The sequence below is a fragment of the Lagopus leucura genome, unplaced genomic scaffold (genome assembly GCF_019238085.1).
Source record: "Lagopus leucura isolate 7727_CA_CO unplaced genomic scaffold, USGS_WTPT01 Super-Scaffold_100017, whole genome shotgun sequence".
NCBI lineage: Eukaryota > Metazoa > Chordata > Aves > Galliformes > Phasianidae > Lagopus > Lagopus leucura.
The window spans coordinates 3,732,384-3,746,921 of NW_024962271.1; positions in this window are offsets into that span (position 1 = coordinate 3,732,384).

Consider the following 14,538-nt stretch of genomic DNA (forward strand, 5'->3'; position numbering starts at 1 on the left):
GGAGGCTGTGCAGCACTGAGTGCTCGGTATGAGCAGAACCACATGTGCCACTGAAAGCAGCTGAAAGCAATGGTGTATGCTGAGCATTTGAGCAATCCAATGGAAAATAGGTGATGCTTGCTGTGATGCTCCTGCTTTCAAAAGTTCTCACAGCCCCAAGATGCAGGAATTGTTTGGACAGTTCCCACAAACGCGGAGTTTGCAGTCTTGTATGGAGGCAGGATTTCGACTAGGTCATCTTCGTAGGTCTCCTCCAACTCGGGAACTTTCTGTGATTCTCTGCGTTCCTGTGAAAGCTGCGGGGATGTGAGGCCGTTTGTCCCACTGACCAGCAGATGTCCCCATTGTCCCAAACAAAGGCAGCTGACTGAGTACTGAACTTCATCTAATTAAGCTAAAAAGCGACATAACAGTAGGCATTAAACAACTCACTGTGAAAGAAGAGCGTTCAAAGTGTTCACATTTCTGCTCAGTTGTGCATATAACTGACATTGCTTGTCTTACCAAAGCTAAGCAATGATACAAATAGCTGACAGAAGGAAGTATCTTGGAAATGAGAGCAATGGACAGCGAACAGTAAAACTCCCAGTCCAATATTAAGTTGATTGTGAAGACTAAAACATCCTTGTCTATATATGCACAGATGTATACTGAAGGGAAACCTGAAATCAAACAAAATGGGATAAGCTTTTCCATTTTCATTCAGTAATGAAAAGATTCTGGAGTTCATAAACCCTGAGCTGATATGTGACTTTGCTGGCTGGAAGTAGAGAATGCTTGCCTCTTAAGAACTAGTAAAGGTGTAATATCTATTTGCTTTTGGAGTAGAGTTTAAGATCAGTTTTATAATCTGACCTTTTTGTCAAGCAAAACATGTAGACCTAGATTATAACCCTGCAATTATCATGCAAGTGTTTCTACTTCTAAGACCAGCTCATACTCAGGCCACATTATATAGCATCTAAACACCTTCCCTAACAACAGGTGGCTGTGACATAAGTAGCTCATATCATTGTGATTAAGAGTGGTGCATAGCCTTGATCTTCTGCGTGTGCACAGAGGACACTTTCAGTTAAGCTGTTAAGTGTTTACCAATAAAATTAACCACACTTTTCCTGAGTTGTTAAAATGAGAAGGGCCTGGTTTCTTCCTCAGTCCAACTGAAATGCCTCCAGAAAGGAAGCAGGTGATATTAGAAAACTGTATTTAGGGACTCATTTTACCGAACTACAGGGCTTTCATGATTTTCAATATCTTGCAATTCTTGACAAATGTAACATTCCCATGTTTGAGGATTGTAGCAAGTAAATATGAATCTCACGCCGCACAGCCAACAGAAAAGAACTTTGCATTGTGTGAAAAACTGAAGGAGCAATATCAAAATGGAAACATTTTTTAAAGAGCAGAAAAAAATCTCCCTGCTAGCAGTCAACTATGAAAAGACTTGTTGGATGTATGGCTGTTTTTATGATCTCCTACTACACAAAACAGCCTTTGCATATCATAGCAAAATTGTTTGTGTAGCTGTGTGGGCACAAGTCATCTTCATGGAACCATGTGGCCTGTAGAGAGTGAACTTGGAAGCATTCCCAGGAGTCCTGAATCCCAAATCTGATTCTTGACTAAGCCATGAGTACATTTTTTCATTGAGGACTGCAGAGTATGCAACAAGAGAGCCTCTATATTCTAGCCAGTGTACTAAAAGTGCAGTTGCAACATGACCTACAAAGCCCAACCACATGAAACATTCTTTTTTAAACCCAGTGAGTTTAAAAGCAAGGTGAGCAATAACTGAAACTAAGCCCATCCAATGAAGATTGGCTTCTTTAATGTATTGAGAATTGCTTTCAAAGTGATCTTATGCTGAGAAATGACAGTGTTACAAAAAACAAAACAAGAAAAACCCTGCAACGATTAATCAGTCATATCAGTCATGTTTGACCCAAATACATGATTCTAAGGCATTCTCAAAGCCTTGCAACTCCTTGTCATTTAACTGAGAACTGGCCATTCTTAGCAAGATAATAACACATTGTCATTTGTTTAGAGTATGACTGGATTCTCATTTGGGTCCTACCTTATCAATGGAAATTCTACTGCACTTAATGGAAATCGATGTCAAGGAGGGTTTGCAGGAAAATAGAGGTCTGAAAATTGAATTGAGCTACACTTACTCTGTTGGAAACTTCGGGATGACAAGAAGCTGGCGGAGTCTGTTTTCATATCAGTAGTTACTTAGCATGTATCATTCCAGTATCATACATGTAACAAGCAGTAAGAGGCAAAAAGATATTTATTTGCTGCTGAAGCCTGATGTACTCTTGAAGTTATTCTTGGTAACTAATACAGTCTGTTGCTTATTCTTAGCATATAAATTTTGTTCGTATCCCATCTTTCAGATAGATACTGCAATAGATCTTTACAATGAGAAGTCCTAAGATTAGAAGTGTGGAAATAAGGCATCAAAGCATCAAATTATGTTCTATAGCTGCTTTTAGCTATTATTACCTTTTGTAAGCATCCCAATTTTTATCTCAAGTATAATGTTGTCTAAAATAGTTTCAAAATAAGTATTTAATTATGAAAAGCAACTACACTGTGGAAAAAAAAAATAGAGGAACAGACAATCCTGAGGTTAAAATTGATCCTTTGGAAATATCCAACTCTTATTTAAATTAATACCAACCTTCCACTAAATGTAATGGGAGCTGGATAGAGCCTAGAATGTAGGTTCTCATGTAGCAGCAATATGAAAAATACCAACCTGAGGTTTTCAAAAACACAATTTAAAATACATTTTAAGACTGATATTAAATATTTTGACTTCAAAAATAAACACAAATGTCTTGAATGTCTTCCACTCAGCTTCAAACAGTACCGATGTACAAATTCATAGTCTTTTCACTAAATCGATTTTAGTGAAATAGATTTCCATAATTGGTTTGAGATTCATGTTGGGCATAAGAATTTTACCAGCAATTCAGAAGTTCAGGTCATAAATTTTCAGAAAATGAAAAACTACACTCAGTAAAAAACTAAACTTAGTAGTATGCTTAAGATAAACTTGTATGATGAAAGGTTGTTGAAAACAACTAGTAAAAACTAGAAGTTTTTAAGGCTCAGTGGACCATAAGTGATTCTTCTGTAGAAGAGGGTTGACTACATGTGAAGATGAAGAATATAGAAATGCACATACGCCAATATTCACCTTTTTCTATGCAAAGTTTTACATTTGCAACTTGATAAGTACCTTAGCATTTGCCCCAGCTTTAGGTAAGGCTGCTGTGATCAGGCTATTGGTAAATAATGTCTTCATCTATCATTTTAATCTTGTCAAAAAACACTGCATTTGTATTAGCTGCAGCTAAACCAGACAGCTGTATATGAATCAAGTTGACATTTACAGATATTTTAGAATGGTTAAAGTATAATTTAATAATAACCAAATGCTAAAAATATCTAGCAGTTTATGGTAATATTGCTGAAAAAGTAGTACATATATAACTACCTGGAAGGTATATCACACAAATTGCCTCATATGTTTTAAGTTCAGCTATTGATTCCTTGTATGAGCACTAAAATGATACTGACAAGTGCTGCTTTCCTTCCAGAATTACTTAATATATCTCTTCTTAACTAGCTGCACTATGTATGAATCACATACTTTTGTCCTTGAGTTCTGGAGCTCAGACCATCATCTGTTATATTATCCTTCCTGTTTGAGCGCATTTGGCAAAGAAAATAAGCAAGTAAGAAAATATCCATTTTCTTTTCCACTACTCTGGCCTCTACTTCAGTTGTATCATTCTCATTCTGTCAGGTGAGATCATTATTACATGCCTTATCCTGGACAGTTTTTCTCATTTGGGGTGTGTAGGTTTTGAAACAGTCAGAGGTCAAATTTGGCCAAGGTGGGACTTTTTCCAAATTACTCCCGGAAAAGGTGAGACCAGTTCCTGAAGCAACACGCTGTGACTGGAAAAAATTATTTGATGAAAAGCTGTAACATTTCACTGGTCTTCTGTAAGGCAGCGATATGTAGGAAGACTTGAGAATAGGCAGACTAAGAAGTAAAAATTGAACAAATGTCGTAACGAGCATCCATCAAAGTTAGCTTTTTATTTGGAATATTAAGCTGAAGTAAGTCTGAATCACTCCTTAATAAGTGCTATGACTTTTTGATCATATGATCAGAGTTACTGGAGTCTATTTAAGATTATTTTTCACCAAGCAGGCCTGAATCACTGTCCTCAGTCCATCATTGTAGAAGCTTGACATCAAACCCAGTGCTGGATTTTTCTTTTCCTCCTGAAAATCCATCTTGGTCAATAGCTCGATCCTTAGTAAAGTAAACATAAAGATAACTAATATCCAGATTGAAGTGGTTAATCTTGCTTTGTCTTTATTACTTGCAAGACATACCTTGCTGTACTTAAGCAGCAAGCACCAGCACCGATCATAAATGGAAGGTATCTAAGTTTAGAACAAGTGCAGAACTATAAATCACAGAATCATGGAGTTTGGAAGGGACCTCCAGAGATCATTGAGTCCAACTCCCCTGCCAAAGCAGGTTCCCTTCACCAGGTTGCACAAGTAGGTGTCCAGGCAGGTCTTGAAGGACCTTCCACAGAAGGAGACTCCACAGCCTCCCTGGGCTGCCTGTTCCAGTGCTCTATCACTCTCACCGTAAAGAAGTTCTTGCACACATTTGGGTGGAACTTCCTGTGCTGCAGTTTCTGGCTGTTTATCCTTGTCCTCTCTCCACACACTGCTGAAAACAGTCTGGCCTCACCACTGTGTCCCCCACACCTTAAATATTCATAGACCTGGATCAGGTCTAAATTATGGAGAACACACTTGCCTGTATGAAAGGCAATCTTAAAAATTCAATTTTTCTGAAACAGGAGAATTACTGAAATAACTTAAGTCAGAGCACTTTTGTTACAGAATAGGACTTATAATTGTGTTGCATATACACTTCAGACATTGACCTCATGTCTCAGACATTCAGCATACCAGAAGCTTGGTTGCTTAGCAGTGAACGCTAAGTGACATATTAAGTTCAACCAAATGTCACTCACTGCAATGATGTCATGTTGTCCAAAACCCATTAATTACTATGAAAATTCCCACAGTAACTGAAAATCTCAGATTATCTGCCTGATTTAATGGCAGACTTGTAATTGAATAACGGATCTCATGCTGTTGTTTTGTACCCTATGTATTTTACAAACACATTTTGATAGGGAATTGTAGGTGGCAAATACTGGTTTTGATGAATCGCTGCTCATTTTACAATTACAGCTAATTTAATATTATCAGTAAGAACAATTCCACTAATCTTAAATGTGAAAGGCCATATTCCCCGCAGTACACCTTAGAAACTATACAAGTAATATGTATGATGGAATTACATGACCAGGAGCTGGAGATTCTGTGACAAAAACTCTCATTCCTATTTTAGCAAAATTCAGGATACTATGATAAAGGAAAGAAAGTTCAACTTACTATCTTAATGTCTCTTACCAATTCAAATATATATGTATATATATATATATATATATATATATATATTTCTACAGCTTAAAAAAAATAAAAAGTTGGAGAGATCTTAAGTATCTGTGAACTGAATTCAGGGCATAGTTAAATTCTGGAATTATGCTTGGGCTTCACGTATTTGTAAATAAAGTGTAGGAGGTGAGATCTTTCATGATCACAGAAGAAACTACATGATACAGGTCTGTTCTCAAGTCATTCTTGCTTGTTCCAAACCCTCTTCTTGCCTTTCAAGAGAGATGGCACAGATTCCTAATTTGGTGGTTTCAACTGCCAATCTTCTACGTTCTCTGACAAATCAGCATTTTATGTAATTTACAAGATCCATCCCCAGGGCTGTTGAATTTCATTGAGTAACACCTAAGTAAAAGGCATTTAATGAACTCCAAATTCATATTGAAACCTGAGAAAATAATTCCCAGTAAAAAATATTGCACAGAAAGCCTGTTGCACTGCTGATGGATGCTTTGCAGTCTCCTTAATGTTCCTGAAGTGAGAGATCGCTCTTTCACTTCAGTGGATTAATTTTCAGCAATTTTCTACTGTAAACCAACTTTAAATATTGAGACAGTTATTTATTTCCCCAGTGTTGCCCTGACATATGGAGTGGGTATAAGAAAGGAAAGAAGGAAAATAAGTAAGAAAGACAGAAAGAGAGAAAGAGAGGGAAAGAGATTAAATTTGTTCAGGCTTTTTATAATTATCAGGCCAAATTTTGTTAGCAAGAAAACAATATGAAATTGTTTGGACTATCTATCAAATTGCAATAAAGAAAGATGCCTAAAGCTGCTAGAAGAGTAATATGATTCATTGGACTTAGAAATTAAGCATATCTGCATACTCTTTTCAATAAAGAGCCACATACTTACAAAGATTCTCATTCGCGTTGCAACTACACATGCTGACAGCAATAGATGACCTGCTGCATCTTCAGTTGTATTTCTGATTTGTCATCAGTTTAGACTGTTATTCTTCACATGTGTACCAGACAAGTTCAAACAGAAGTCTCAGAAGCTGGCTAATTTGTGGTGAAGTCAACAGGCTTTGGAAGCCAGTTTCTAGAAACAGTATTTTTTGGATACCCCTCAACAGAATGGTAGGGCCAGATGGAGAAATGCTATAGGGTATTTATTTACTCAGTCAACTCGCATCTTTCAGTCAACAAAAAGACAAACTCAATGTATGCCAAGTACATGCTGTGGGGAGCATTAGATTCTATACAATTTAAAAGATAACTGTTTCTTAATCTTGAGGAAAAGTGTGAACCTTTGGAACAGAAGAGGGGTATATTAATTGTAGGGGCCAGCCTTGCATAGGTTCTATTATGCTTAAATAAAATCACATTTTGGACCTAAAACATGCCCTACAGCCAGTGTTAAAAATAAAAGTAAATCTAAACCCCAGAAATACACACAAGTAAAAACTTTACCACAAGCAGCAGTTAGCTATTTAGAAACCAGGAGGACTGAACATTCACTGAAGTTTGAGGCACAATAAATCCATTTCTAAATCCAGACGGAAAATCCTCTTATCAAAGTTCAGTTTAGTCTTTCAGAATGAGTTGAGTGATTTCGGCTTTGTTATAGCCAAGAACTGGTCAGTGGGACCCGTTTAGGGCACAAGAAATGCGCCCCAGAGTGCTGAACATAGAATTTAGGGCCACTAGGACACATCATTATTCATTTTACACTAAGGAACGGGATATGTAAATTACCTTCCTCAGCTGAAGAGCTGAAAGGCCTGCAGAATCCAGGCAGTTCAAGCCATCTTCTGTTTTTATCAACCTCACTTATTTACAGCATTTTGCTATCACCATTTATACTAAGGACAAAAACTATTGTGATTTGCCCCTCCCCAAAGGGATATCACCTATCCTGGGGTGCTGACTCTAGAAATACAGTAAAAGAACACAATATCCCTGAAATTGCAGTTCTCTGCCAGGAAAATCAGATTTCATTCCCAAAGCTAAAAGTATTTCTTATTATTAACAATAATCATGTATGTACCACTGTGTATTCACATTGCACTTTACAAAAATGGATCAAGACATTCTCCTTGTCCTGATTAATTTGCAAACTAAATAAACCAAACAAGGAATATTACATGCATCTATTTTCAGATACATTTTATTTCCATTGCTATAGACAGATATCAGTTTTTAATCAGTTTTCTATTCTTTTTTGTAGTTGTTCCGGTGGGGGTTGTGTGTGTTTGTGTTTTGTTGGTTTTTCTTTTTCACCTTAAAAATAACCCTCTTGAGACAGGATAATGTTATTATTCCTGTAGGGAACTAAACACAGGAACCTGTCTGCTTAGCTGGAGTTCACACAGCAGTATATATGGCAGATGAGGGACCTCAACTGAGATGTTCTGGCAATTGGCTGTCCTCGCTAATGGAAAAGTATATCACATGAAATCAGGCCAAGGAAGACAAAAGGGAAATAAATGACTTTTACTTCCAATAATCAGTTACTTGTTCTGTTGGAAACCCTTCATGCGAAGCTCACAAATTCTGTGCTTATATCTAGAATTTGAGGAGACACCTGCCTTCAAAAGAAAATCCTGTAAACCATTACTCTTTTGAGTATATGATTGTCAGACTTCAGTCATGAAGTAGGTAGGAAAATGTAAAGGGATACATAGAGAGATTGTGTTATCACTTATCACAGAGACTATAGAAAGTATTGCTTGAGGCCTGTTTTAGAATATTTTAGATGCTTGTTAGTGTTTATTATTAAGCTCAGTGAATTTTTTCCTTCATATCTTGGAAAAATGTATTTCAGAGTTAATTTTCTTGAATACTAGCATGATCTACACAATCACAGAAGGACTCCAAGTTGTGGAACTTCCTACTTAGCACAACAGTTGCTGATGTGAGCAGAACAAGATCAAGTAAAATCTTGAATTATTGAGCATGCACTCATTTGCCTAAACCTCTCGTATACTGATGTCAGTAACACAGTGGAAGTGCTGTAACCCTGTCAGCAGCTGGCTGCATCAAAGCACGATTCCTGAAGTCCAGTTCTGTGAAACTGCAAAAAAGAACACATGTAACACTTCCAACTAACTAATCAAGCAATGTAGTTAACAGAGTTGGTTTCCTCCTGATGTGGATATTTTAAAGTCAAGATTACCCTTCTTTCTTTTTCTGTGTACTGTTCTCAATCCTGAATTCATAATCACTTCATTTGGCTTCCAGTTGTGAAGGTCTGTCATGTCACTTATTGCCATGGGGCACTTACAGTCTGTTTTTGCTTTCATACACTACTGTTTTGATGGCGTTTTAGTTTAAAATTGCTTTCAACTGTGCATCACAAACGCACATTGTTTTTGAAAATTATTATTTAAAGGCTAAATTAATTTTAAATAAAGTCTCATTCTCCAAAATAATACTTTTTTTGGATGGTGCATTGTCACACATAAGAGAATAATGTAATACTAGATTGCTGCATTAAATTAAAATCAAATCAAATTCATAAATGCCAGATAACTTAGCAAATATTCTGGCTCAAGAAACCTAAGACCTGAACTTATGACTAATTAAAAGAAAAATGTTGACAAATTGCAAAGAATGAAGACAACAAAAAGCAGACAGACTTGAGAAATAAATGCTACTGATTGAGCCTGAAAAAGTAGAATATATTCTTGGTGAATTTCTCACATGTGTCTTTTATTATCCACTAATTTTAAAGTGATCAAGTATTTGTGTCAAAATAAAAGGAGCCAAGGGACTGTTGGTTAAATGAAAAAATGGAAGGAATATCAATTGTTTAATGCTAGCAGTCTTGTTGCTGAATAAGAAGCATTCCATTCCATATTTAACAAATAGTCTTGCTTATGGCTTAATCCTTTTTCTTAATAGACTGGCCATATTTAAATTCCTAGTCACTATCAGACATTGCACTTTGTGCAATTACAACTAAATGTAGGAAGAAAACCAGAGACAGCCCTTTTACACGCTTTGTGTAACTGGTACACCAGGTATAAGAAAAAATGCTGACATTAAGTTTTAGAACAGTCCATATTAAACATAAGAAAATAAACCCAGAACTTCAACCTAGCAGTACAAATTCAACGGAATACGAAGACATCCAGGCTTCATTATTTCAACTGCTCGCAAACTATTTTGTTTAGATCTACTTTGGTTACAAAAAGCAGATATCAGCCACTTGATTCCTTAAATATAGAAAAGTTGTAAGTAAAGAAATATTCATCAATACCCCATACGTAAAATTACACTAGAAGTGTTGCATATTTTATTCCACATATTTATGATATGGAAGTCAAGACAAAATAAGATGAAGGTAGAAATAACTGAAAGTATAGTTTATGACATTTAGTAGTATCCAAATTAGTCTGTATGAACAGGAAACAAAGAAGAAAGTTTCACAGTTATCAAGTATTATATATTTATATAATTTATACTATATTGAGAGGTATTTCAAATGAATGAAGATATCAGAACCAGCAATGGTTAAAACTAGTTTTAAAGTTTTTCTCAGAGAAAACCTATCATTTGTTTTGCCCAATTTCAACATAAAGCTCTGAACTAGCTCACATTTTGAGTCACGGCTAGAAGCCTGCCCTGTGCCTGTAGCCCATAACTACTGTGGTTACTGGGAGCATCTGATGTGGTTGGAAGACCACTGAGAACACTGTGTGCAGCAGAAATGATCCCACAGCAGTACGAACGCTCATAATTGGCATTCTTGCATGACAAGATGTCACGGTTTTGCATTTTTTGGTTTTCAGTATCCGTCCCCCTATCCCTTTTCCCTTTCCCTTCCCATTTTGTGGAGCTGAGGGGGGCCCAGGAGCCTACTCCCCCCTATCACGGGCATAGATTGATCGAGTTAATTCTGTGACACAAGATTATCAGGTATGCTGCAGCACAGCTCAGAGCCCACATTGCTGTTTAAATTCCTCTGAGTGATGAGTGTCTTGATCACTGCACCAAGAAGTGCTGACCTCCCACTAACTTCACTGGAAATAGTAGGAGCTCAGTACCTTTAATGATCATGCTCTTAAGTTTTTAAAGCAAACAAACACAAAGCAATCAACTTCTCCATCCAGGACTAGAATGCATTCTTTTTTCCCTACAATAAATACCACCTCAGAGATACTGTTCACATATGAACTCCTAAACTGATTTCTACCCAACAACATTCGGGTTTCAAGTGTATAGAAAATGCCCATGTCTTCCAACTGTTGTATGTAACATACAACTGGTACAATTGAACAGAATGGGAAAGGCATTACAACAAAGGTGTGATGACAAAATGACCAGCACAACAGAAAGGTGCTATGAGGAAAGGGAAGAAGATTGCTCACCTGTATCAGAAGATTCCAGGTTCACAGGGGAAAGCTTCACCAGGAAGAGATCACCAGAAAGATCCTTCCCAGGGGCAGTCAACCCTTAAATGAGGACTAAGAGAGGTGCAGCCAGGCTGCAGCCCTTCTGCTCACACAGCTGAATTGCCTTCACCTGTGCTCCCAGGGCTGCTCGGGTTCTTCCCCCAGGTGCTCAATCAGTGGGTCAGGCCATGACTCAACAGTTCCCATACAACAACAAAACAGGATATTTTTTTTTCAACTCAATGGGAGGATTTTTCTTTCTTACGTACTGATTAGCTAAACTTGAGTTCAAATATTTTACAGCGTATACCATATTAATTTAAATCAGGCTTATAAAGCAGAACAGCTAAATTTTAAGCATATCTTTATGAGCTGTTTCTCTCAAATAAGCATAAAGCATAGCTCTGCTACTGTTATGGCTGCCTACCATACATTCCGCCGTGCTTCTTGAGGATATTTTTTAGTACAGTGAAAGTTTAAGGATGGTCTCTAATCTTTGCCTCTCTCCAGAGAGGTTTTTTTTGAAAGAATTTGATTTCATATAGATTTTCAGGACACCTTCATTTGCACATCTTAAAAAGGCATATTCTGTATCTTATTTTCATTTTATTTCTTTATTTAAAGTCTGAATTTGTGAGCATGAAGTCCAGTTAAGCAAGAGGAATAGATGCAAGACTGGACTTTACCCAATATTGTTTATTCATTAAGCAGTTTCAACATATTCTGTATTTGCCTTCACTAGTCACAGATTATTTCTAGACATTACACTGTACTAACTTAAGTGTATAGGTACTTTTCACTTAAAGTGTAGATAAGCTTTTAGTTAACCTTATGCTATTTCAATTTTGGATTATATGCTTTAAAGTATATTTTATCGTAGGATTGAACAAGAGCCAATTTTGACTTGGCATCTACTAGAAAGCAGTGTTTTTTTGAGAAAAAGATGTTTCCTGAAATGTGGTTTATTCTGCAAATTTAAAAAGTGTAGAAAACCACATTTTTTATCTTCTTTTTAAGGATCAGATCTTATCACAATTATATTCTTTGTTGTAAATTCCCACATGTATTGAAAAAATATCTTGTTGATTTCATTAAAATGTTTCTACTAAGCATATTTTAAATATTTTTAGTATAGACGTTTATGTTCTGGAACATTCATTTTGTGTTTCTAATAGAGCTTGTCAGCCAGAAGAAATCTATAAATATCATGTATTGTATAAGCTGTATTTGGCTTCTGAATAGTTCTGACTCAGCACAGACTTCATAAAGCCAGTGGCTGTTGAAAATACTCTGTTCTGTTGAATGTGATGGTAGAACATGCCAAAATAAGCACAGATTTTACTGGCATGATGAAATAATTTCCTGTTTGTATTTATCACTGAAGTTACTGAACACTCTTCATTTCTCTATTAAGATTTGGGTTGACCTGGTTCTACAAGTAGGAAAACTTCCACGTTCATGTTTTGACATGCAGTTGTTTTTTTGTTATGTCTTTTTAAGACAAATTTGTCATGTTTGTAATTGTGTTTATATAATTTAAAAAAAGTTTCTCCCCAGGTATTTAAATTGCAAGGACTAAACCCTGTGTTAATTCAGGAAAAAATGTGATTGTGTTCTTAACTTAAATGCTGACAAATGCACTCACCAACTCTTACTGCCACACTGATTTTGTTTAGTTTCACTAAGGTAGGCCACCTTGTCTTATTTTGGGTTTGTTCCTTACTATTACTAAAAATTATTACATAAAGTTAAGTGTCAGTCAGTGGTTTCATCTTAACTGGACCAATCTGCCCACGTACATGTATGCATTATACCTGCAGCCAGCCTTTAAGCCTGCTAAAGCTGCTAAAGTCTGTCAGAAAGTAATTTCTGTATCACTGGAGACCCCACATACTCAAGAATGCAAAGCAAGGTAGCTGTTTGAAGGAGCCTGTGCACACTTATCAGTGAGTGTGCAAGGCAGCCAGATGAATGAAAGTTGTGAAAGATGCTGCTTTGTTTAAGGGTAGAATAGAAACTTCGTTCAAAAGAAGTCTAACATACGTGTGCTGGAAATAGAACAGATGACCTCTCTTTAGTCAGGCTATTTCCACATTTGTAAGATGCAAAAGAAAGAATGACTGATGGTCATTTCTTGGTCTGTGGCCACATGGAGGATAGATGATGTGCTAATATGTATTTGATATGCTTGATGTTATTTAATTTTCTCCATACCACACGCAGCTGGATCAATTATGTTTTTTCAATCATCCTGAAATACCAGTTCACAAAGGAATCAACACTCTTGACCAGACAGTGAATAACGGCAGCTTTCACTTTCTGATTCCCTGCATGCTTCCTGCAAAAAGTAACTTGCTGGTCTCCATCATGCATTGCCTATGATATATCATGGCAATATGCTAAAATTTTGCTGTAGATTTCCTTCTTTACCACATAGAGGAGTAGCAGAAGTACAAAAAAAGTTCTTCAGCATTGTTCCTGAGTGGATAGTATGACAGTGCAGTGTAGCATTGGAATCCACATAGGACCAGCAGCAGTTTTGCCTTTCCCCATATTTGCCCGAAGTTTTCCACACACAAGATGTTCAAAAGGCTGATGGGTCTTCTACTAGTTCATTTGCTAGAGATTACCTATGGTCTTAGAGGTAATTGCATAATATTCTTATTAACTTGCTCTGAATCTGTTTTTGCACTGTCTCAGTTCAGTTCTTTACAGACAAAAAAAGAATAAAAAATGGGTTAGTGACCTTCTACTAAGGGCAAGCTGCAGATTTCACTACAACACTGGGTATTCACAGCAGCTGTAACTCTGTGGGGAAAAGGTTATTAAAGCTGAGCAGTTAAAGATAGCCTACCCTAGTGACTTAGTGACGCACGTTTGAAGTGTTCACCCCAGAACCAAGGCCTACTGAAATCTGTACCATCATGTTTTCCTATTGTAAGCCAAAGAGGTTATGACAAAAATTACAGGATGTGTTGCTTCCAATAGCAGAGGAGTCAAAGATCTAGGAAGTCTAAATATGGTAACATGTTTAGTCAAGGCAGTTCATTAAGGTGAGATTCTAATGTCATAAAAGTCTAGTTATTAGAATAAGAGTAAGAAGCTCAGGCAAAACCTTTTGCAGAAAGCTGAAGGGAAAGGCTGGATGAAAGAAAATCAGTGACACTCCTCTGGGATGCTTCAGCACAGCATCTGGATTCATGTGATCAGCAGTCAGAAACAAAGAGAGTACAGTTATGTTAGAAAATCCAAATATTGCAGCTGGATCTAAAGGATTAAATTGAACTGTTTCATTCATGAGAAGAAAAGTATAGACTGGGAAAATTATGGGGAAAGCTTTTTTTTTTTTCTTTTTTTTTTTTCTTTTTTTTTTTTTTCTTTTTTTTCCTGGAGGCTGAGAGCTTTAAGATGAGTACTGAAAAGAATGATAGCAGAGCCTGTTGAAGAACTGATATCTCAAAATGCAGTGCAGAAAAACATATGACTTTTTTTCTGAGTCACACTACCCTGCGAAGAGAAGCATTGCTACAGTCACCATCAAAACACTCTTACATTATTGGGAAACAACTCCAATACGGAGAGAAACTGGAAAACTTTAATTTCTCATCAGCAATAATAATGTAATTA